The sequence below is a fragment of the Dasypus novemcinctus genome, chromosome 8 (genome assembly GCF_030445035.2).
Source record: "Dasypus novemcinctus isolate mDasNov1 chromosome 8, mDasNov1.1.hap2, whole genome shotgun sequence".
NCBI classification, from domain to species: domain Eukaryota; kingdom Metazoa; phylum Chordata; class Mammalia; order Cingulata; family Dasypodidae; genus Dasypus; species Dasypus novemcinctus.
Genome location: NC_080680.1, coordinates 5,679,670 through 5,701,496, shown reverse-complemented (window position 1 = coordinate 5,701,496; position 21,827 = coordinate 5,679,670). Strand labels below are relative to the sequence as shown.

Below are 21,827 nucleotides of genomic sequence, written 5' to 3'. Positions count from 1 at the left end.
AAAAACATAAGAGGTTCCCATATACCCCCCATCTCCCCACCCCACCCCTCCCACACCAACAACCTCCCCCATCATTGTGGCACTCATCACACTCGGTGAATACATTTTGGTGCACTCCTGCATCACATGGATAATAGTTTACCCTGTTGTTCACACTCTCCTCCAGTACATTCAGTGGGTTATGTCAGGATATGTAAAGTCCAGCATCTGACCCTGCAATATCATTTAGAACTACTCCAAGTCCCCAAAATGCCCCCACATCACATCTCTTCTTCCCTATCCCTACAGTCAGCAACTACAGTGGCCACTTTCTCCAAATCAATGCTACACTTTCTTCTACTACTAGTCACAATAGTTTTATAGTAGAATATCAGTAAGTCCACTCTAATCCATATTTTATTCCTCCATTCTGTGGACCCTGGGATGGTGATGTCCCCTTCACCTCTAGATCAAGAGGGTGCTTAGATTCCACATGGATGATGGATGCAATTCTTCTGCTTGCAGTTGTAGGCACTCTTTATTCCCTGGTGTGGTGGTTGGCCATCTTCACCTCTCCATTAGCTGACCTGGGTAAGTCCAACCAATCAGAGAGTAGGAGTTGCAACTCTGCTGAGGCTCAGGGCCCAGCTGACACGTGGGCAGTCCAGAGATTCAAGTCCCCTGAGTATACACCATCCCTAACACCAACCACAGGCATGTGTAGAAAGGTCACATCTGAGTCCAGCTCCATCACACTCAGGAGCACAAATTCTAAAGTAGGGCCCTTTGACATGGCACAGAACTCCAAATCCATCTTCCATGACCATATACCCTGTGGGTCTCCGTAGCCTTCAGGGAGGCTCCGTACCTAGGGTTGTACCTACTTTGGATTTTTCTGGGGTCCTGCTGAGGCATGTGTAAATGCGACCCTCCTGATGACCTCCTGACTCTTTTTTGAAGACTCTTAGCAATAATCCCCCAAGTGTGATGGCAAAGACCAACAAGGAAGGATGATACTGATGACTATGCTTATGAACCTCTGTGCCTGAAATATGTACTAGGCCTAGAGCTGCAGGGTGCCTAAGAGTTACCTCCTGAGAGCCTCCATGTTGCTCAAATGTGGCCACTCTCTAAGCCAAACTCAGCATGTAAATGCATTACTTCCCCCCAGCATGGGACATGACTCCCAGGGATGAGCCTCCCTGGTGCCAAGGGATTACTACCAATCACTGGTTGGAGATGCAACTAGAAAGAGACCTTGAATGAAATCACATTTTAATATTTACATTATTAACTATGCTCCATAGTTTAACTTAGAGTTCACTGTTTGTGTTGTGTGATTCCATGGATTTTTTTAAAAATTTATTTTATTACTATCTATACAACCTAACATTTACCCTTTTAACCACATTCAGATATTTATTTCAGTGCTGTTAATTATATTCACAACAATGTGCTACCATCACCACCATCCATTACAAAAACATTTCTATTGTACCAAATAAGAGCCATGTACATTTGAAGCTCGAACTCCCTATTCCCTATCCCCACCTCCTCCCCTGGAAAAAAATATTCTAGTTTCTGACTCTGAGTTTGCTTATTCTAATTACTTCCTATCAGTGAAATCACTCAATATTTGTCTGTTTGCCTCTGGTTTACTTCACTCAATATGATGTCTTCAGAGTTTCATCCATTTTGTTGTATGTATCAGGACTTCATTCCTTTTAATAGCTGAATAATATTCCATTTTATGTCTATACAACGATTTTTGTTTTTATAACTACAACAGTGAGTTTCAACTGAGAGCAATTTTGGCCCCCAGAAGATAATGACTAGAGACATTTTTGGTTGGCGAAATGGAGGGTGGTTGTGGTACCTCTGGTAGATAGAGTCCAGAGATGCTGCTAAACATCCTATAAGGTGTAGGACAGACCCCCTCCACACCAAAGAATTATCCAGCTCCCCCAAATCAATCACGATGTACTTGAAAAGCCTTGAGCTGCTGTGATCACTTGGTTCATGGATGAGGTACAATTCACTTGTCAGACCTATGTTTGTAAGCCCTGGGACTTCTCTTTTTCTTGTGTGCCTGTACAAGAACAACCCACTGCACAATCTTTCTAAATTGAATTCTATTTATTCTTCAGCCTGTCAAGCTTATTTTAAATTTAACCTTCATCCTTGAGGATCCCCATCAACTCTGTTACTCCTCCCTGCCATTGTCACTTTGAAGAGCTGAAAAATACCCACATGTTTGGGGAACAACTTTTCTGGAAAACCCTGCAGAATGCTAGAGAAAAGTTCAGTTGTCCCTGGGGTCTGGAGGTCTTCTGGTAAAAGGCTAGCTGAGAAGGCTGGTTTCTTGAGACACTGAGGGAGAATGCCAATGTTTGCATGCTTCTTGGGGCTTTCAAACAAGGGTTTTTAAAGAAAAAGATTTCAGTAGTTGTCTTAAAGAATTATTATTGGGAGGTATTTGGGGCTTCCCAGATGTCCTTCACATAAGGCAGTTTCTTGGTTTCTTCATATTGTGGTTGGTTTGTGGCATCCAGATGTCCTCAGAGTACTGAGAAACATTGTTACTTGTAATTTCCCATACTTTGACAGGCTTTTTTTTAAATTACTGAGACATACATGAGAGTAACTTCTTCTATGGCCCCTTACTCCATTTTAAATCTCTTTGCCGTAGTAACTGCATTTTGTTTTATCTGTTTTTCTGATTTCCCTCTTTTGATCAAGATCCTTTTCTGAAAGCACCACTGATCAATATTTGGTATAAATCCCTTTGTGCCCAGGATGGCTCGTTCCTGGAAGTGGTGTCCCAAGTAGGAGGGAAAACTGCCAGTTTATATGCAGAGTTTTGCTTAGACAGTGGACATATTTGAACAACAAGGAAGTTCTTAATGAGTGACTCTTAGGCATTAGTTATAGTTAAGCTTGTCTTTGTCATACTTTTACAAATATCTTTATGCTTAAGGGCCTTCCACATTAGCTTGACTTGTGGCAGGGCGATAGTCGTGGCCATTATTTTAGAGATAAGAAAATGAATAAGAAGCACTGTAATGATTTTAATAAGGGAAAGTATTTCAAAAAATATTTGAAACATACTACAAATCGTGTCATCCCAAGATCCAAGACTCAGCCAGTATCATTTTCAGTTATGATACTGTAGTTAAAGCTTTGGTCTTATAACCAGTGACTTGAATAATATCCTATTAATAAGGAGAGTATTTCTTATTGAACTTACCAAAGTACTTATATTTCCATGAAAATCAGAATATTCAATAAGAGATTCTGAATTCTAGGCATCAGGCAAGGAGAAAAAGATAAATGTTTTATGAGTTAATGAAAGCTTAAGGGAAAAGGAAAATGTATTATTTGTATATGAAAAAGAAAGAAAATATTAGCAATATTTCAAGCAAAATCCATAATCATTCTTATTCAATTCATTCTGTCCTTAGTAATTAATTCTTGTTCTGCTCAATGTTGTGTTAGTAATTGCAGGTACCCACTAGCTTTCTACTAGATTTTTGGAATTTCTGAGTCAGTCCAATTATTTTTTTTTAAAGATTTATTTATTTATTCAACCCCCCATTTTCTGTTCTCTGTGTCTATTTGTTGTGTGTTCTTTGTTGGCTTCTGTTGTTGTCAGCGGCATGGGAATCTGTGTTTCTTTTTGTTGCATCATCTTACTGTGTCATCTCTCCGTGTGTGCAATGCCATTCCTGGGAAGGCTGAACTTTCTTTCATGCTGGGCTGCTCCTTATAGGGTGCACTCCTTGCACGTGGGGCTCCCCTGCATGGGGATACCCCTGCGTGGCAAGGCACTCCTTGTGTGCATCAGCACTGCATGTGGGCCAGCTCCACACGGGCCAAGGAGGCTGGGGGTTTGAACCACGGACCTCCCATGTGGTAGACAGATGCCCTAACCACTGGGCCAAGTCCCCTTCCCCCAATGATGCTGATGCAAAGTTCTTTAAGCAATGTCATTATGTCTGGTGTCCCAGAGTGTCTGGCACAGAGTATTTTCCAGAGGTCTCTGAGATAGTACTTTTCTGTTGAAGGCAACAGCATTCTGACTTGCAACTGATTACAAACGTTTTCAGGAGAACATTAGAATAAAACAAAAAACTCTTGGTGGGTACTTAAAGACTTAAGAGTAATTACTGTTTTGTAACAGTGAAAGACTTAATGAGAGTTTATTACAGAATAATGTAAATGAGGATGAAATTTGTTTGTGTGTTTGTGTGTATATATTTGGTAATGTATTTCTCATGAATATTTATCATTTTCTAATATGAGATATTTCAGTACCAGGAACTCATAGACAGTGAGGACATTGGTAAATCTCTAGTAATTTTATATAATTTCTGGAGCATATTAATAATAAATTAAGTACCCAAACCTAACTAAGAGAAAGTTAGAAAATTCCTTTTAATTTGACATCCCTCCCCTTCAAATTCATAAATTATCAAATGTATTTCTAGTACTTTTGTTTTTACAAGGTGAGGAGCAGATTCTTTTGTGATTTTCCAAGGGCTCTCTGAAAAAATCCCAAAGAGAGTTTGAAATAAAAAAGAAATCATTTAGGTTTTGATTTTAGAAGGTATTGTTAAAAAGTTTTCAGGACGTTTGAACAGTTGGTTAAATAGGATCACAGGTCACTGTCAAATAATACTTGTTTTGTTTTCTTGACATATTTAAACCTTTCTTTTAACATTACAAACAAATGCTCAATAAGACAAACACTGCAATTCTTTATTTTAAATACTTTCTTATTAAAAAAATACTGTAGATAACATAAATGTTACATAAAAAAATATAGGGGATTCTCATATGCCCCACTCCCTATTTCTTCCACATTAACAACATCCTTCATTAGTGTCATACATTTGTAACAATTGATGAAACATATTGGAGCATTGCCACTAAGTAAAGTTTATAGTTTACACTATAGTTTACACTTTGTCTTGCACATTTTTGTAAATTATGACAAAATATATAATAGACTGTATCCATCATTGCAACATCATTAGGACAATGCCAATGTCCTGAAAATACCCCTATATTATACCAGTTTTTCCCTCTCCCTCCCCTCAGAACCTCTCATGGCCACTGCCTCCTCATCAATGATAAAAGTTCTTCCATTGCTAGAACAACAATAAGCCTATAGTAGAATAACCCTAATTCTACTCTAGTCAATCGTTCAGTCCCCAGTCCTGAGGCTTCTTGGATGGTGATGCCCACTCTGCCTCTAATGGGGCAGATGGATGGGACTATCTTGCTTGCAGTTGCAGACTCTCTCTGTTCCCTGGGATGGGCTTTGTCCATCATCATCTCCTTGTTATTTGTCCTGGGTGAGTCCACTGAACTGGAGAGTAGGTGTTGCAACTCCCTTGAGATTCAGGGCCCAACTAGCACATGGACAGTCCCAAGATTTAAGTCTCTTGGGCATACACCTATCAACTCTAGTATTAATATTAACTATAGGTCCAAACAGAAAGGGTAGAAGAGCCTTATGTAGGGAAACTGAAAATGAGTTCAACTCTGTCACACTGGGGAGCACACATTCCAAAGTAGGGCCCACTTGCAGGGTGCCAAACTCCTGAGCTGTCCGTCTGGCCAGTTGTGTTCTGGATATCTCTAGAGCCCTCAGGAGCCCAGTATTATTTACTGTGGCAATCAATGAGATCCTAAGAATGGCAATTCTTATATGGCAAAATAAAAGTGCCATCCTCCACTTCCCACTTCCCACAAATAAACATTGTTAAGTGGTGCTGGGCTTTCTCCACGGACTTCAATGCAGACACACAGACAAAATTTCATTTTTCAGAAATGACAAAAATCTAGCAAATAATGTACTTACAACTAACTTGTTTACTTAACATTGTTCTGTGGTCCGGTCTTCATTATATTCCATTATATGGGTGTGCAAGTGTACCATATTTAACAATCCTTTTTAATAGATTTTAAAAAATATATTTTTAATTTATTTTTAAAAGATACATAGATAGCACAAACTGTTACATTAAAAAATATAGGAAGTTCCCATATACTCCACTTTCCACACACCTCACTTTTCCCACTTCAACAAGTTCTTTCATTAGTGTGGTGCATTCACTGCATTCGATGAATACATTATGGACACTGCTATACAGCATGGACTACAGTTTATGCTGTAGTTTACATTCTCCCCCAGTCCATTCATGGGTTATGGCAGGATGTAAAATGTCCTGCATCCATCCCTGCAGTATCATTCAGGACAACTCCAAGTCCTGAAAATGCCCCCGTATCACACCTCCTTTTTCCTCTCCCTGCCTTCAGCAACTCCCCTGGCCACTGTCTCCACAAAATGATACAGTTTCTTCCACTGCTAGAGTCACAATAATTCTATAGTAGAATACCAGTAAGTCCACTCTAATCCACATTTTATTCCCCATCCTGAGGACCCTAGGGTGGTGATGCCCACTCCACCTCTCCATTGAGAGGGTGTTTTGATCCCACATGGCTGGTGGATGGGACTCATGTGCCCGCAGCTGTAGACTCTCGTTTCCTTGGTGTGGTGGTTGTCCATCCTCACCTCCCTGTCAGCTGACCTGGGAAAGTCCAAGGAACTGGACTGTAGGTGCTGCAACACTGCTGAGGCTCAGGGCCCAGCTGGCACATGGAGAACCCAGAGATTCAAGTCTCCTGGGCATACACCAACCCCAGTGCCAACCACAGGTTTTTAATATATTTCCAATTTACACTATTATAAATAATGTGTAGTGACTACCTTGGTAAATTTTCTTTGTATATTGGTGAGAGTCTTTGCACATTTGTATGATTATCCCTGTAGTACAAATCCAAAGTTAGAGAGTTGCGTGATTAAAATTAGTACACATTTAAAAATATGTTGCCAAATAGTTCTCAAAGAGGCTGAACCAATATATACTCCTTTTATGACTGTATACCAGTTTTAGTCTCCTCACACTAGTACCAACAGGGAAAAATTTGAATAAAACTCTAAAAAAATATATTGTCTAATCCTGTCATTCATGTATCATATCCTTATTTTCATTGGGTTTTATTTCTTTTATTTTTTGTCTTATAAGTCTGTTTGTAAACTAGGCTTTAGTCAGGTATGTTCCAACAGTTTTGTCAGCCTAGCTTTGATATTCATCTTGAGACTTCATGGCTTATTGCTCTTGTTGGCCAAGGAATAGTGTTAAGTTTTTACATAGTCCCATATTTTAGGCTTTTATTATGGGATCACAGTGTTTGTGTCATTTTTTGAAAGGCTTTCCAAATTGCAAGTCATACAAAAATCCCTAGATCATTTCATTTCATGTTTTATTTACATCTTTAATTACTGGGAATTTATTTTGGTGTAAAGAAAATGAGAAAGAGATTCACCTTCTCTCAAAATGAATTGTGAACTGGCATATCCAACCTCATTTATTTCAGAGCACTTATTTCTTGACATAAAATCCCATTTTTATTACTTATTAATATGTATTACATACTTGAACCTATTTTTAAGATTTTATATTTTGTTACTCAGTTTGACAGTTTATTGCTGCTGCTCTGCTGTGTTAATCACTGCTGCTATATTATAGGTTTTAATACGAGATGGTGGTCTGTGCCCTCTTATGAGTCTTAATTTTCAGGCTTTCTTTTCTTTTATTAAAGAATATCTTCCACATAAACTTTAAAATTATATTTTCATCATAACTCTCTCCCCAACAAAAAAAACAGTTGAGGTTCCTCTGGCCACATATTAAATTGATGTGTTAATTAATTCAAATGACCTCTTTACAATGATGAAGTAATGACATCTTCCTAAAGAAAGATCTCTTTCCTTTAATTCAAGTGTTATTAACATGTCTGGATACAGGTTTATAGTTTCTTTCATATAAATGCACATATAGACACATTTTATTTAGTTTATTCTATTCAATTTGATACTCATAATTCCAAATAAGTTATTTGGATAGAAGTTGTTGATTTTTTAAATTTAACCTTTATCTTTCTGAATTGTCTACAAAGCTTTCTGTGGATTTTCTTCAATTTTTCTAGGCATATAATGCCATATTGCCAGTTGCTTTTCCAATATTTATGCTTCCTTTTCTAATGGATTATAAACAGCAACCAGAGAAAGCCTGGTGACGCTGTATAAATCGGTCATAGGTTTTCACATGAAGAGCATTACAGAGATCCAGAGATCACTGCAGACAACCACGGACCCCAGTCTAGATACTGGGGTTACAGCTGAGAAGAAAAGAGATAAAATTCCCCACCCCATGGAGTTTATGTCCTTGGAGGAGGGATCTATCATTCAGGTCCCTGAAGGTACACACTGTCACCTTCAAAGGACAAAGGGAGGGGAACCCCTTAAAAGGTGTATTAGACAGCCAAAGGGCTCTTGATGCAAAGCATCGGAAATATGTTGGCTATTATAAAGGGTATTTATTTGGGGTAGAAGCTTACAATCAGAAGGCTATAAAATGTAAGTTACTTCTTTCACCAAATCTGTTGCCATGTGTTGGAGCAAGATGGCTAGTCTCTGTGAGGATTCAGCCTTCCTTTTTGTCCTAAAGCTCCATGGACCCAGTTCCTTCTGTCCTCGCTGTAGGCTGGCATGAGGCTTGTCTCTCTCCCCAGGGCTCGTTTCTTTCCAGGCTCAGCTGCTCTGTTCTCTTCACAAGTAATAACACTGCTGAGTAATAAGTATGTGTACTTTTAATTTTGAATGATATTGCCACTTGTAGTGTATATCCTCATCAAGACCATTATAAAGCTTTTAAATTTTTACCTATCTGATGGATATAATTTGGTACTTCATTGTTATTTTACATTGAATTTTCCTAATTATTGAATTTAAGGTTGAATTTTAAGACTGAATTTATTTTTAAATATTTATTGTTCATTTGTTTTTCTTCTGCCATGAATTGAGTTATTTGTTCATTTTTATTGGGCTTTTGTCACTTAGTGATTTGTAAGAATTCTATATTCTGAGTACTAATCCTGTTTTGATTACATACATTGCAACTGTCTCTTTCTAGTCTATGCCTAGTCTCTAAGTTTGTTTATGTCGTCTTTTGATCAACAGAAGATTTAATTTGTAAATTAGTCAAATTGTTCCAGTCTTTCCATTTATTATTTTAGTATATATATATTTTTGAAGATATATTTCCTATTCTGATATCATAATGATAGTCCCCTATTTTATCTTTCTAAAATTTTGAAGTTTCATTTTTTTAGGTATAGCAGGTTTCATTTGTTTGTTGTTTGTTTTCGAGGTTTTTGGGGGCTAGGAATTAACATAATACCTCATATGTGGGAACCTGACATTCAACCACTGAACCACATCTATTCCCAGGTATAGGTTTGTTTGTTTTTTTAAGATTTTAAAACATTATTTATTTCTTCCCACACCTTGGTTGTTTGCACTTGCTGTTTCTGTTTATTTTCCTTGTTTCCTTTGGAGGCACCAGGAACTGAACCTGGGACCTCTGATGTAGGAGGGAGGCGCCTAATTGCTTGAGCCACCTCCATTCCCTGCTTTGTTGTGTCTCTCACTACACTTTTTTCTTCTTGTGTCTCATATTGCATCATCTTGTTGTGTTTGCTTGATGAACCTGCCTGTCATGCCAGTTTCCTGCCTTCTTTAGGAGGCACCAGGAACTGAACCACAGACCTTCCATATGGTAGGTGGGAGCTCAAACATTTGAGCCACATCTGCTTGCCCAAGGTATAGGTTTTTAATCCACATTGAATTTACTTTGTGGAGGCAGGTACCAAATTTTTACATTATTTTTTAAGATTAGCCAATTAGTCCAGCATCATTTTGTCTATCCATTCTTCTCTCATTTGTAAATCACAAACCAAGTTCCATCACACACCAAATTTCCCCCATTTAAGCATGTCTAATTGTGGGCTGTCTAGTGCAATCTATTTTTCTCTTGGTATATCTCTGTACCAATAAAACATTGTCTTAAATGCTGAAGCTTTATATGAAGTTTTGATAATGTAGAGTGTATTTAGTCATCTTATTCTTCTTTTACAAAGTTGTCATCATCCTCCTTTTCCTTTATGGAACCATAAGAATGTAAGAATCAGTTTTTCAAGTTCTATGAATCACTCTTGTTTAGTATTTGTATCGCCAGTGCTTTAAATTTGTTGGGTGGAGTAATTGCCATCATCACTGAATCAAAATGTCCATAAATAAATTTGGTCATGTCTTTCAATAAAATTGTGGAATTTTCTCTGTGAATGTCCTGCACATCTTCTGTTGGATATACTCCTAAACGGACTTTAACAGGCTTTTAAAGTTTATTTTCCATTTTACCTTTTTCTAGAGACAGATTTTACTTCAGTGTTTAAGGACTCAGCTCCTTCTATGGGCATAGACCAGGTTTTGGGGCAGCACCTGCAGGGCTAAATGGGGATTGGTCCTTTTGGGCTTCCAGAGAATAGTTCCTGTCTACCTTGCTGTGATTGGGAACTCCTGCTCACTGGATGTGGTGTGACCATGAGGCTGGTGTGTTCTGAGCAGTCTAGAATTTTGGGAGTTAAGATACAGTTAAGATACACATATAAGATGTGTCCCTTAGACCAGGGAGATAAAGCCACCATGAATTCCAGATGGAATGGAAAATGGATCACTCTGGAAAATGTTTGTTCAAAGGGATTAAAGGTAATTTTTAAGGTCCATGACTTTGACATAGCAATTCCATTTGTAGGATTTTATTCTTCAGATATCTGAAAAGTAGACAAAGGGTAAAATAAAAGGATTGCCAGGAAGCATTGTTCAATTATGAAAAATGAGAAAAAATTACCTAACTACTTCAAGAAACTATGTATAACCATATAATGGAATATGCAGTTATTCAAGATGTATCGAACACTCCATACAACAGAAAGAGAATATATATTTTTTTCTAAGCACTCATGGAATAACCACTAAAATTGACCATGTTCTAAGGTATGTGCAGATGTAAACTGAAAAGAAATGTAATCATAAAGAGTATGCTTTCCAACTAAAACAGAATCAAACTGGGAATCAATAACAAAAGGTGACAGGAAAATCTTAAACATGGGAATATAACATTCTTCTGAATAATCATTGTTTCAAAGAGGAAGTTTGAGACAAAATTAAAAAATACAAAAGGCAGTCTGAGACTAAAAACACAACATATCAGAAAATGTGGGATGAAACTAAAGTACTGACAGGGAGGTTAAAAGCACTAAATTTTACAATAAAAATGATGAAAAGAATCAATAATTTAAGATTCTGTCTCAAGAAACTAGTAAAAAGACCAAGAAAATCTCAAAGCAAGAAAAAGAAAGAACACATTTGGATCAGAGCATAAACCGAAATTAGGAAAATGACAGAGAATATGAATGAAATAAAACATTGATTCTTTTTTTTTTACACTAGTATCACATTTTTTAAATTGATTTTGTAAAAATATTACATTAAAAAAAATATGAGGTCCCATTCAACCCCACCACCCCCACCCCACCACTCCCCCCCCAGCAACACTCACTCCCATCATCATGACACATCCATTGCATTTGGTAAGTACATCTCTGGGAATCTCTGCACCTCATGGTCAATGGTCCACATCATGGCCCATACTCTCCCACATTCCATCCAGTGGGCCCTGGGAGGATTTACAATGTCCAGTGCTTGCCCCTGAAGCACCATCCAGGGCAACTCTAAGTCCCAAAGGCGCCTCCACATCTCATCTCTTCCTGCCATTCCCCATACCCATCAGCCACCATGTCCACTTTTCCCACTCTAATGCCACCTTTTCTCTGTGGACCTTGGATTGGTTGTGTCCGTTGCACCTCTGTGTCAAGAGGAGGCTCAGATTCCACATGGATACTGGATGTAATCCTCCTGCTTTCAGTTATAGGCACTCTAGGCTCCATGGTGTGGTGGTTGTCCTTCTTCAACTCCATCTTAGCTGAGTGAAGTGAGTCCAATAAATCAGATTGTAGGAGCTGAAGTCTGTTGAGGCTCAGGGCCTGGCTATCATATTGTCAGTCCAGAGATTCAAATCCCCTAAATATATCTTAAACCCCACCACCAACTACAATTCCAGTAAAGTAGCATGAAAGTCTTGTGAAAAGAGATCCCATCTGAGTCCGATTTCATCATGCAGAAACACCAGCTCCAAAGGGCCATCTGACATGGCAGTGAACCCCATCTGCCATGACCATAGAACCGGTGGGTCTCTTTAGCCCTCAAAGGAATGAATACCTGGGGTTGTATCTACTTTATCTGTCTCTTAGACTCTGCTCAGTTGTGCATAAGGGCAATCCTTCTGACAGCCTTCAGACTCTTTTTTAGAGACTCATAGCCATATAAACTCATTTCTCCTTTCCATTTCCCCCTTACATTAGGTCAAACAGCATTTTAAAGTCATGTTATATATAGACAGGGATATTCTGCTGATCCGCATTCAACCTTCAATTCAAGGTCATTTTCCAGTTGCATCATCAGTTGGTACTTGGTAGTAATCCTTCGGTACCAGGGAGGCTCATCCCCGGATGTTATGTCCCACGCTGGGGGGGAAGGCCTTGCATTTATATGCTGAATTTGGCTTCGAGACTGGCCACATTTGAGTAACATGAAGGCTGTCAGGAGGAAAATCCCAGGCACAGTGCTGCTCTAGGCCTTGTTCTTATTTCAGGTATATAGGCTCACAGCATAGTCATTAGTATCATGCTCTCATTGTTGGACCCTCATTCCTTCCTGGTCCTTACCTTTGCACCTGGGGGACTGCCACTGCTGCCCTAGGGACCTCAACAGAGCACCCCCGGCCAGGAACCCAGTACCCCCCCAGCTGTAGTTTTTAATTGTTGCCACTATGAGTATATCCAAACATTACCATGCACCCTGGACATATGCCCTGTATAACTCCCTGTCAGCCATATATCACCTGCCAATAGTGTCCTATACCAGTATTCCTCCACTGCCATTGTTGAACCACTCTGTGATCCAAAACTTCCTGAAAATTGAAGCCCAATATAATGTCAGGATCCCTTACTAGTAAAATGGCATATAGCGATGGGTTTAAAGGTTAGATATAGAATACGTGTTGACTTGGAAAAATTCTACATCCTATATTTTTCTTTTTCTTTTTTTCCTTAATTATTGAACTTCTCTTCACAAGAGCCCTAGACCACAGTAATTCATATATACAATATACAGTACTCCCACACATCTACCATAAAACCTTTTCCCTTCCACAGTGATATTCTTATAACTTATTCATATCATATTTACTTAAAGTGATGTACAGACTCCGAGACAATAGTTTTCAAACAAGGTGACATCTGTGCTTACATTGTGGTCCATACTTTAGGATATACAGTTTTCTAAATTTTTAGTTATCCTATGTTTTACATTATGGTTTACATTATTAGTCTGTTGTCCCCTATATGTTTTTGGTGTAATATTACATGTTTTATATCCATCCTTGTGTACTCTTGTGAAACTCCTCCCTTACCCCACATTTACTTTGGTTCCACACATTTAACAACCATTTTCCCATCCCCTTGGTGCCCACAGTGACAGCCAACCTCCATTTCCCGAGGAGCCACGTCCAGAGATACTTGCAACAGTGTTCAGGGAAAACATTGATTCTTAATAAGAAAATTTTAATAAAATTGATAAAGCAATAGCCAGACTGGAAAAATAAAAGGAATGAAGACACAAATCACAAAAGTCATAAAAGATATAAGAGAATGACTGAGACTGTAAAACCATTAAAAAAAAAAAACAATTAAATTAGGTCACAAAGGGAAGCAGAAATCAGAATGGCATACAGCCTGGATGAAATCTGAGTGCACATTCAAAGACGATGAAAACACAAGAGACATTTGGGAAGCAAGGTGATATGTGTGAAAAATATTTTCTTTACAATTTTAGAAGTATTGTTCCTATGATAAAAAAAAAGTGAGCTTGTGACCATTTGAAATTAATTTAGCAATGCCAAAAAGAGAAAGATTCTGTTTGTAATGTAATGCGCTCCTCTAGGTGTGATACCCTTTGATGGCACTCCGTTCAGTGGAGGGCCCTTGAGTCAATTACCAGTTAAGATTAATCTTTGACTCCTGATTGGTGGCTGTCAGTGGGTGTGGTGCAGTTGTGTCCCGCCCCCTCGCTGGATCTGCTTTAAAGGGACCCTCCCTCAACAGACCCCAGCACAGAGCTCTGTGGATTTGGATCCCGCAGCGGGACAGAAGGAGAAGGCTCAGGTCTGAGGCCCGGGGGGAGACCAGCCCCTGCCTGGCTGCTCAGAGCTGAAGTCCCGAGAAAGAACAACTCCGGAGACTGACACAGGAGGCCCGGGAGGAACCCAGGGCTCTGCCAGGAGGGCGGCCTGCGGGGCCCTTCCAGCAGGCGGCCTGGAGAGGCTGGGCCCACGGAGCCCAGGAGGGGAGGCTGGAGGATGTACAGAGCAGCAGAGGCCACTGCCTTCTTGCTCCAAGACATGGGAGCAAACTTAGATGAGGTCCCACAACAGCATCTGCTCGTCGACCGAGAGGGTGCTGGTGACGATGGGAGAATTAATCTCCTTGTGCAGTTTCACTCAGTGGTGTCACTCTGGATCCCAGGAGGAGGGATACAGCCAGCACCAAGGTATGCTGAGCACCCTGGCTTAATTTGAGTTTTCAATGCGCAACACCTTGTTGGTCCATAAGAGGAATCTCAGAGAAAGAAAAAATTATGTGAAAATGTCCGAAGAAATAGAACGTAGCATCACTGGAGCAAGTAAAGAATTGCTGAGTGCAGGAAGCAACTTCTTCATGCCAAACGATTACGAAACAACAGGCAAGAATATGATGCTTGGGCAAAAGTGATTCAGCATTATCCAGGGCAGCCAGAGGCACTGAAGGAACTAGAGCCTCTGGGCAAAGGGCTGGAGCATCTTTCCCAGATTAAAGAGAGCCTCGAAGCTAAGATGGAATTGAGACGCAAACACTTTCACGGGCTTCTTAGCACCCTCCACCAACTTCAGCTGCCTTTGGGAGAGGAGGAAAAGCTCTCAGAGTTGGAGGAAGCTGAAGACAATAGCATAGAAAGTGATGCTGCTCCAGAGACAGGCTGACTGCTCACCATTCCCAAGAAAATTGAAAGACAGATGTGACAGAAAAACAGCTGCAAGTTCTTAAATTATTTTATTCCATTAATATAGGTTTTAATTAAAGTTGCTTTACTGGAACTGAATCAAATTATTGAATTGCCTTCTAATGCTAATGGGGTTCCAATGATATCTATATCCCTTGAAACCACGTCCGTGTCTTAGTGCTGTGTCCTTGAAGACCAGGACCCAGGTAGGACTCAGAGTGGTGAGAAGTGCTGTGGGGTATGAACATCTGCATATTTTTTAGTTTCCTTGGCTGTTTAGACTACTACTATGAAACCACTTGTGCAAAACAATGGGAATTTACTCATGCACAGTTTGGATGCTAAAAGAAAGTTCAAATCAAGGTGTCATCGACGCGATGCTTTCTTCCCAAACACTGGAGTTCTTGGCTGGCTGCTGGCCATCCTTGGTCCTGGCTCCTCTGCCACATGGACTTTCCCTTCTCCCAGTTCTGTTGCTTTGCATCTTCTGGCACAATGTAGTTTTCTCACTCGCTTTGTTGGAATTCCCTTCTGCTTACAAAGAACTTCAATAATAAGATGAAGCCCCCTCCTGACTGGCCTGGGTCATCTCATCAGAGATCCTACTCAGGATGGGTCCAGCCCACAGGAATGGATGAGCGTTCAGAATTTGTTTTCCAGGGCCCACACAGCTCCAGGCCACCCCAGCACACTAACCTGCTAGAGCACAGAGTGTCCAGGGCACACGAAAAGGCAACAGCATTGACGGGGTCAGGGCAGATGCTCTCATACTTATTAAGGGCTCACATACCCAGAAATCCAAACTGGAGACTTTGCATCCCATACAGGTAGCAAATAAGAAATACTCCCATTCCACCTGCCAACACAGCCTAATCTGATATGCGCCACTTCCATTGCTATCGACAGTGATTTCTCCTTCTCTCTTCAGCTCTAACAAATCACCCTCCCCCAAGACATCTGAACGTACTCGCACAGAGACACAGTGGTAATTCTGTCACTCCATCAACTCACTACTCCAAAAATACTATGTGTAGCTTAATTTATCAAGATTTCTGGCTGCCTGAGGACTTATAGATTTTAAAGTACAAAACAAATTACTATCTTCGAACACTGCAAGTAGCACCTGACTTAATGTATAAAGGCAGCAGGTCACTTCCGTATGAATAGGAGCAGTAATTTCACTGCCTGACTGAAGGTTCCAGGGAAATCCTCTGTTGGGGCTTGAATGCCACAAGTAATGGGGCTGACAGTAAAAAGGAGTGTGTGGGGACCACAGGTCTAGAACACTGAGCAAGTGGCTGAGGAAGGTTATTTAAACCGTGACAGATTTCAAATAACATTCATCAGCCCCTTCGTAGTGGGTGGAACTGTACCCTTAGAAAGATACATCCAAGCTGAACATCAGAGGGTAACATTATTCAGAATAACAGCTTTTGCAGATGGAACCGAGGGAAGGATTTCAAGATGAGATCATCTGAGATTAAGATGGTAGTTAAACCCAATGATAAGTGTCCTTCAAAAGGACAGGGAAAAAAAGGTAAAGGGGAGCTATGGAAGAGAAGGCCACGAGTGAAGACGGAGACCGAGATTGGAGTGCTGTGTCTAGAAGCCAAGGCTCACCAAGGGCTGCCCACAGTTACAGCAGTGAGGAGAGAGGCATGGCAAGGAGCCTCCCCCAGGGCCTCCAGAGAGAAACAGCCCTGTCCACAGCTTGATTTTGGACTTCCAGCCAGCGGAACTGAGAGAGAATACATTTCTGTTGTTTGAAGCCACCCAGCTTGTGGTCATCTGTTAGAGCAGCCTAAGGAAATGAATGTGCCCCTTCTTCCACAGTGGCACAAGACAGGCATGACATTAAAAATTCCTTCCAGTCAACCACCACACCAGGGAGCCAATAGTGCCTACAACTGCAAGCAGGAGAATTGCATCCAGCATCCATGTGGAATCTAAGCCCCCTCTTGATATAGAGGTGGAGTGGACATAGCCATCCCAGGGTCCACAGGATGGAGGAATAGAGTGTGGATTAGAGTGGGCTTACTGATATTCTCTTATGGAACTATTGTGATTAGTAGTGGAAGAAGTTGTAGCATTGATGTGGAGAAAGTGGCCAGGGTAGCTGCTGAGTGTAGGGAGAGGAAAGAAGAGATATGATGCGGGGGCAGTCTCAGGACCTGGAGTTGTCCTGGGTGGTGCTGCAGGGACAGATGCTGGACATTGTATGTCCTGCCACGGCCCACTGGGTGGACTGGGGGAGAGTGTAAACTACAATGTAAACCACTGTCCATGCGGTGCAGCAGTGCTCCAAAATGTATTCACCAAATGCAATGAATGTGTCACAATGATGAAAGAGGTTGTCGATGTGGGAGGACTGGGGTGAGGGGGGTGGGAAGTATATGTAGACCTCTTATTTTTTTAATGTAACATTTAAAAAAAGTAACAAAGAAGGGAAAAAATTTCTTCTATACGGGCTGTACCCACAGACCATGTCAAGGGATAAGTCACACAACATTTAAAAGAGCATAAATGTCAGTATGTGGCTTATAATACAATATCCTCTTAAATGACCCATCTGAAAATGTTTATCTGCCAGTTTAAAAAGACAACATTAACATGTTTTTCCTCCATGAGTACTTAATTTGAAGTACTGCCCAGGAATCATTTAATAATAAAAGACACAGCACAACTCTCATATATTACACCATTTTTTTTCCTTTGTGACTTATGACCTTAGAGGAAGTTTGTTTAAAGCACCATTAAATGGATATATATTTAAATAATGACTATATAGCTCCTAATTTTAAACAACTTAAAATAGCAAATGTTTTATTATTCAATTATTTTCCAAATTAGTACAGTGAAAATATCATTCTCTGAAACTTAAGGAGAATATTTTACCCTTACTGAACAGTAAAGCCTTCCTAGAACCAGAAAGGAAATTTCTTATAAAACAACCACCAAACTAAACACACTTATTTTCACACAATGCTATGTATACAGCCTCTAAAACTATGCAAAACTTAAGTGAAAGTATTATTTTTAAAAAATTAAAAATATGGCTCTTACAGAAATAAAGAGCACATCCATACCAAAAATGAGTAGTTCAGCAGTAAGAGGATTTTTAGGAATGGGGAATTTGTGGGCCTTTATAAAAGAATGTTGGAATGAGATCACCAGGTTATATAAAAACCAATTAATATCCAACATTGCAAAAAGCACTTTGGAGTTATCTTAACTCCAAATTTAAACTTGACATGAAACATCTGTGTGTCTGAACTCAAATCAAACAGTAAGTGACCAAGTCAAATATGAATGCATTCTTCCAGATAAATAATCATTGGGTAGACCTATTAAACTGTACAAGAATGAAAGGTCACATCACATCCTCTTTTGCAATATTTACAAAATTGTGTGTAATTTTTCCAACAGTTGATAAAAACATTTAAGCACATAATTCTACATTTCCAAAAATCAGCCTGACCTTAGTATTTTCAGGATGTATCTTCAAATACCATAAGTAAGGATTTGTTTACTAGTTTGTTGGAGGGTCTTTCCAAGAAGTGCAAGATCAAGTGCCTACTAAAACACTTTGCTCTATGTGCTGTGATCCCCAACACATTTCACCACCTTGATACACAAATTCCCTGTCCGACAGCTCCACAGGCACCCCCTCTCCTGGGCTCACCTACCTTAACCAAGCCGATTAACTTAGAGGATGGAACTCGCTCTAGTCAAAAACTACACAAGCTGTCAAGGTAAAGAAAAGTCTGAAAAGCAAGATCTGAATCCGTATTAGCCAAGGTGAAAATTCCTTAATAGACTACACTGAACCTCTTAGCATTCACGGCATTTCTTGAGATTGAATGTGCTCACTTACTCACTGAGCAATAAACAATGTTGACAACACTTAAAAAACAACTGCAAATAATTCCTGTTCTCTGAATTGTTAAGATTTCTGAAAAGCGAAATCTTTCAGAAGAGACGCAGGACAAACACATTACTAGGCCTTTATTTAAATAAAAGCTTGTGATTTCATGCTTCTTAGCACCTACAGCATTATGTTCAGTGCCTCCATTCTGCCTGCATATGGTTTTACACCAGATAATTAAGGGTAAATGTATCATCATGTTGGTGAAATTTATACACTCCAAGTATCTATTATCTCACTACGTATGTTATTTCTATTTTAAAATGATAATTGTGACAGCTACAGTTTGAATTTTGTGAATCCCAGTAAAGATTACTTTTGTGAACTAATCCATTCCTGTGGGTGTGAGATCCTTTGATTGTTAGATTCTATTAAGTGGCCTTGATTAGATCACTTGAATATATCACTTTTCATATGAAAAAGCGAGGCCTGACCCAGGCTGGATCTCTGCCCTCTTACTGGAGCCATACGTAAACAGAGACACAGAGACAGGGAGGTGCCGTTTTGACCCAGCCCTGTGAGAGAGGAACAGAGCACTCCCAGCAGCTGGGACTGAAGCAGTGAAGCCCCTGAGAGGCTGGGACCATGGAGCAGCTCACGGCTGAAGGGATGAGCCAGATGCCACGTGGGACGGCACAATCATCAGTCGTTGACTTTGGTGAGAAAGCATCTCTGACAATACCTTGATCTGGACATTTCACGGCCTCAAATAGCAAGATTTTCCTCTAATAAAACTCCCATTATAAAAGCCAGCCCAGTTCTGGTATATTGCACTGGCAGCCATGTGGCAAACTAAGACAGTAATATTGTATGATAATTTAGGTTACGGAATTCTATTAAAACATTGTCACGAAAGATAATGTAGAGTAATGCTCTAACAAATATTGGAGCCTAAGCTCCAGTGAAGTTAGGGTTCCAATCTGACACAAATTCTCAAATTAAGTTGCTAACAATGTTTATTACTTAGGTCAGGCAGCAAGTACTATATGAAGATCATGGGTTTGTTTCCTATGATGGCCAAAGCAACTGGCTTATTCCACAGCCCCACGCATGGGCAAAGACCTTTCACCTGCAAGCTTCTGGATTTTATGGGAAGGAGAGGAGGTATGAACAGATTTCAAAAATACAGAATATCACCCTCAGAGAGTGATTTAAAGTGTACATTTTACCTGCAATGGGCCAGAACTAAATCTCTTTTTCATTTTTTTACTTTTTTTTTTTTTTTTGCAATGAGGAGGTCACTTTGGAGAGGGAGAGGAAATGGAAGGAAGCTTCTAGAGAATATTACATGTGCTGAGATTTATCAGTGCAGGGACAAGTCAGTTATACTCATTAAATTAAGTACACGGATCTACAAGTATCAAAATTGACATCAAATAATCACCATCAATTACTGAAATTTCTAACATATTCTTCAGCCCTGTTTCCGGAGATGGCAGGGAGCAACAGCCATCAGCTAAAACTTGTACTTTGCTTACATGGGTGAAATAATTCAGCTGTAAGTGAATTTAGAATCATGTTATTCAAAAGTGGAGAAGGGGATAAAAATTATTCCTCAGCGTGATACTGAATCTATGAGACAGATTTACAACACTAAATAAGTAATCAAAATGTTGACATTTCTTATTCTAATTACATCTATTCTGTTCCCCAAAAGGTACTGAAACTCATCAAGAAATGGCAGATTCACAGGGATAATTATAGAGAGTTATCTCATTCCTCCATTTGTGTCTCTTGGTAGGAAGTGAAGGAGCTGAAAATTGCCTCTACAAAAACTTCTAGAAAGAAGACTCTTAACTTGGAATCAATATTCAAAATTTATCTCAAGTTGCATCAAAAACCAGCTCCATACAATAATGATCTCTCCAATTTTGACTTCTTAAGAACAAAGAATTATAGGTTAAAATGCCAGATAAGGGCTCACATTTTCTAGAAAGATCAGATCCTGGGCCATTATTCTGACCACACTCAACTTGTTTTATCTTCACAAAGAGAGAGAAAATACAGAACAAAACAAAACAAAAAAGTTGGGGTGGAGGAGAGGACAGGTACATGGTTTGAGGCCATTTCAAAACACATTTTCCCATGCAGAATCCCCCAATTTGCCATTTTCCACTGACTTAAAAGACCCCTGTCAGAATATGTTCTAATCCCTGAGATAGCAAATGTTTAGGGCAGGTGCTGTTCCTTGGGAGATTGACTTATATAACCCTTGTATGAGAGAATTACTCCTGAGAACCAGCTGTAAACAGAGTAAAAATAGCACTGGGTTCATTTAAAAGATTTCTGCATTTTTCTAAATTTATACACAGTTCTCATTAATTTCTTACTGGTGCTCAAGAATATTTTATTAGTTTTAAAGTCTTGCCTGAAAGGATTATTGATGCTCTTAAAACATTTCTTAAGAAAAAAGTATTAACCCTCAGAAAGCTTCAGCACAGATATTCGTAATTTCTTTTTGGTGCCCTAAATCACACCCTGCTGACAAACACTTGCTCAGAATTCCTCATATGGTTGGGTAGGCATGAGAAAGACCTCTCTTTCCCATGAGTTAGTAAGAGAAGATTTCAAATACAGTTTTCATATACCTTGCTCACACACATACACACACAAATGCACAATGGATTCCCAGATCATCAGGAACTAAAGAAAAATTGGTCAAATCCAGATAGTTTATACCACAATGGATTTCATTTACTATAACGTCTGCTGTTAGAAATCATCACCAAGAAATTATCAAATGACACCACCAAGAAATTATCAATTGCAACTTGTCCTACCTCTATGAAACTTTAT

At 39.6% G+C, this 21,827-nt stretch overlaps 1 long non-coding RNA gene and 1 pseudogene across 1 annotated transcript in view; both read left to right on the top strand.

The window, feature by feature from the left end:
• Positions 1–21,827, top strand: part of LOC139439398 (uncharacterized) — an 82,650-nt gene that overhangs the window by 28,317 nt on the left and 32,506 nt on the right. The gene's annotated exons all lie outside the window — the stretch shown is intronic.
• LOC101421303 (THO complex subunit 7 homolog pseudogene) lies at positions 14,043–15,086 on the top strand (annotated as a pseudogene).